Genomic DNA, 4,408 nt, shown 5'->3' with positions numbered 1-4,408 from the left:
ATGTTTTTAGACGGACATAAACAACCCAGAACCTTCTTTAAAACACCATTTCCATCGTTTACCCCAGAGTTGCGTAACTTCTGCACTATTTTTGCCCCAAAATTCGGCGCCTCCAGTTTTGCAATACCACTGTCATAATATGGACGCAGCTGTACACATGCATTTGTTCATGATGTACCATTATTTTATGTCAAAAAGTAGCGAGTCGACAACTTTGCTAACCGGTCAAACGTACCATCGTGCAACAAAACAAACACATAACCAAGCCAGTTAATATTATGAACTAGTATTATTGACTAGTCCAACAGCAAGAAGAACCAGCTCACTATCTATTTTTGAAAAAATAAAAGCCAGTCCCAGATTTACTCTTGTCAGGCGGGCTCTTGCTCGTTCTTTCTGTCATTTTCTCTTCTTACCTTTCCACCATCAACGTCCTCTTTGGTCTCTACGCCTCTGCCATGATGTCCGTAGAGGCAGCTGAGCTTGGTTGCGTTGCCCAGCTCCAGTTCTGGTGCCCATTTTGGCTCAGCTCCACATCAGCATTCCCCTCCACCCTGGGCCGGAAACCCTTCTCCTCCCAGTGGTCCAAAAGCTCCTGTGCAACCAGTGGAAACACTACTGGTTCTCTGATCTCCCAGTGCTGGGTGCTTTTCATTAAAGTCATGACCTGTCCTACTCTGCCTCTAAATGGCTTGTACCTGTAGACTTCATTGGTTTGGTTGGTCAGGTTTAGGCATGAGGAGTCAGATTGGTTAGGGTTAGGGTAAGAATATTAGGGTTAGCCAATCAGAGGCAGAGTATGGCGTGTCATGATCATCCTAGCAAGAAAAATAATGCGTCCCAGGCTGTACAGCTAAGCTAACTAGCAAACAGCAGTTATAATTCACAGCAGTTACTTTACTGTCCAGCAAAACACTCTGTATGTCTAGAGTTGAGGCGGAGCAGCTGGAGGACACGAGAGGGAAAACCACAAAACATAAAATATGATCCAGTTTCGCCAAAATGAGTGACATAGTTGGTGGTGTGTGAAAGCATTACACACTTGTCCCAACCCAGAGACCATAGTTACATAGTGCAGTAACAGGCGTACAGGGCGATGAGTGGGAATGACAGAGGCTCTCAGAGGCTCCGTTCACCCTATTACAAGTCAGTGTAGCATCAAAATGATAGTGAAGTTGTTATTTTAAGGTAGAATAGTTACATAATGGGGCTTTATTGAATGTGTCTTTAAAATATTCTGCCTGATTGGTTTTCCCACATCTCCAATATGACTGAAGTGAAATAACACAAAATGGCAGTTCAGTATGACTATCAGCCTACAGGTTGGTTTTCATCCCTGTGTATTCCTCTTAGAATCACAGGCACATAATTGCAATGTGTAGTCATCAATGAAACTATTTACTATTTATCTATTTTTACACATGTACAGGGCATATTTAAACTGCATTTGAGTAGAATACACTTTTCCCCAAAACATCCTGTTGCTCCTGCTTCTGGCCATTGGGAGACTTTGTTGCTCAACACAAGGGTTTGTTCTGCTATTTAAAGGGCTCAGTGGGCCTTCCTCCGCGGACCCAAATGCCAACTTGCCCCAAAGAAATACATTTGTATTGGTTTCCATGGATAAATCTGCATAACACTGCAAAGTCTGAATTTGATTTCTGCACCAAGCCGAAAAAAACTGCGAGCGCTGTGTTTGTTGGGAATCCTGTACCAGGGCTGCAGTGCAGAAAGGAAGTCTCTCTGGAGTTACTTATCTTTTATGTCTGGGAGAGGAAGACTGGATTCGTACAAGCTCAAAGATCAAAGTAAAAAATCTATCACTTGTAATGTAGCATTACTCTCTTTGCACAATTAACTACATTAAAGGAAATGTCCAGCAGTGTTAGTCGGTTATCGTTGTAGCCTGTAAGCTTTAGTGTAGCTGAATGGATAGTCCACCACTCCCTTATTGAACAATAAACTGTCTGTGTTGTTCCTGCAGAGTCTGGTTGATCAGACTGCAAACTGACTAAATGGATTAAATTGTGTGTATCAGTTCAACCGTGTTTAACCAAAGCATAAATCATTTACTGTGATACAGTAAACAAGTATTTTACAAAGACTTCTGATAAAACTGGCCCCAGGAGTGTGGTTAGATGAGGGGGAGGAGTGCACTGCTGTGAGCATCCAAACAGGAATTCCGGTTATTATAAACATCCAAAGAATCATTTGTGGAAAAAGTTGAAATAATAAATGTGATCCTGATAGATGTTTCTAAAAAAAAACATAACTTCAGTTCAACAGTGTTGTGTACAATATATAAGCAAAGTGACTTAAAGGCACACAGGAAGTGAATGATGACTCACTCTGCTGCTTTAAACACACCTTAGTGAGCTCATATGCCCGCAGAATGACTCTGATTTGTAACTCACTCCACTATGGAGCCTGTTTCCACCTGATGCAGAGGATTATCTTATATCCCTTAAACACACACACACAGTTCCCGCATATATCAAGGTATGCTGATCTGGATCTATGCCAGAGGGCAGCTCACACCATCATATTGTGGTGTGCCAGACAGAGACCTGTTCTTGTGTCAAAGTCTGTTTTTTGCTCAAATAGAGTTTATGGCAGGGTTGCTTTAAGGTTTTTAGGCTGACCACTTAGGTTCACATAAGGGTAAGGTGATGGGACATCCTGGTGGCTTGGGGCTTAAGATAAATATCATATAAACATCCCTGTTTGGCTCCAGCTGGGGAACTTTGTTGCACGTCATATTCCTCTCTCGGCATGTTTTGTCTCTGTTTCTACTGTCACTTTCCAGTAAAAAATAAATTAGAATAGTTAAAGGGGAAACACAAATTGATGAAAAACAAGACTTTAACACCTCTTTGCATGCATCTCACTGTCAAGTACAGCGATAGTAAGTTCAAGTAGGCTACTAAAAGCAGGAGCAGACAGTTATCCTCCATCAAAAGTGAAAAACAAACCATCCAACAACTCCAAAATGTTTATTTTTTTAATAGTTACATGCCATATCTCATTAGTTAGCAAGCCACCTGGTTTGAGGGTTATGACGCCATGCAAAGCTGGCAACTCCAGATTGAGGACAGGACTTGCATGTAGTCACTGGCCCAGCTGTTGTAATATTTTAAAACCGCTTTGGAGGACCACAGACACAGACAAACTCGCTCTAACTGTTGTGAGTGAAAGGTTCAATATTGAACCTAAAAATATTCAGGTTACAGTTATATCTGTCAAAGAGCAACAACAGTTAAGATTTAAAAAAGTTAAAACCAGACAATTTTTGGTGTTTTTCAATATGTTGGCATGAAAGATGACTGAAATAATTAATTGATTATCAAAATTGATTAATCGACTAATCATTTTAGTATTATTATGGTTTACTGACTTTCACTGCATCTGTATTGTGATGATACAATCCTACAATGTTACCATTCTACCAAATTCTGCTGATTACATAATTATTATTAATATTGATATATTGAATATTCCAATCCCTGTGTGGGGCCCATAGGGGCATGTGACAGTGGAAGGGGAGCAGCTGGAGAGCCGACCTGGCCCCTCCCACTTCGCCTTAAGCTCAGACGCAGGCGTGAAAAGATAACATCCTCCCCTGCTGTGGCCCACTGAGGAATCTGTAGGTCGGGCCCACTCCTAGGTGGGTTGACTGGGGCTGCGTCGTGCTGGAATGCCCCTAAAGCAGTTGCATCAACAAGCACGAGACAGAAGCTGGGCCTAATCTCAACTCTGATTACTAACAGTTACTGTCTTAGCTGCAGTCATGAAGTGGAACCAGGTGTCATGACCTGGCTCTGAAGCTATGACAGAAAAATAGGGAGCTGCAGGCGGAAGGCAAATACTAAGTAATAAAAACTTCAGTGACTAATAATTGTCTGTCACTAGTTTTTATGACTAATTTGATATACTGCACCCGTGATTCAGAAAAAGTTGAACGATATGCTCCTCAGTCTTAGACTTTAGCGGTTAATGTGGGTCAAGATTTGCCCGTGTTGTTTCTGAATCCACAATCTGATGAGCTCAGTCTGGCAGCTTATCTGTCATGTTTATGTGGAAAATCACCGCTAAATCGCTGCAGCTGATTCATTGGTTGGTGCCCTCATACTCTATGTATCCTGCATACGCTTGAGTGTTTTTTTTTAACACTGCAACACGCCAGCGATTGAAGTGCCCCCATTGTTGTCTCATTCTCTCCTAGTTTGTTCCTCTTAAAGAAATTTAAGCCACCTCTTATTTCAGCTGTCCCACACAAGGCGTGGACAAGTCCCTGACCAGACTGTAATACTTGAGGAATGTGTATCTTTTGTTTGCCTTTTGTCAACCCTGTGTCACTGTGCAGGTGGATACTGTGGGGTCAGATAGCTTCATTGTGTGTGTGTGTGTG

At 41.9% G+C, this 4,408-nt stretch overlaps 1 protein-coding gene across 6 annotated transcripts in view; it reads left to right on the top strand.

The window, feature by feature from the left end:
• LOC118338846 (dedicator of cytokinesis protein 9-like) overlaps positions 1–4,408 on the top strand; it is an 80,065-nt gene that overhangs the window by 28,171 nt on the left and 47,486 nt on the right. The window lies entirely within an intron of this gene.

The sequence above is a fragment of the Morone saxatilis genome, unplaced genomic scaffold (genome assembly GCF_004916995.1).
Source record: "Morone saxatilis isolate NCDOM2014 unplaced genomic scaffold, NCSU_SB_2.0 Contig5, whole genome shotgun sequence".
NCBI lineage: Eukaryota > Metazoa > Chordata > Actinopteri > Moronidae > Morone > Morone saxatilis.
This window is presented reverse-complemented; position numbering and strand designations above follow the sequence as displayed.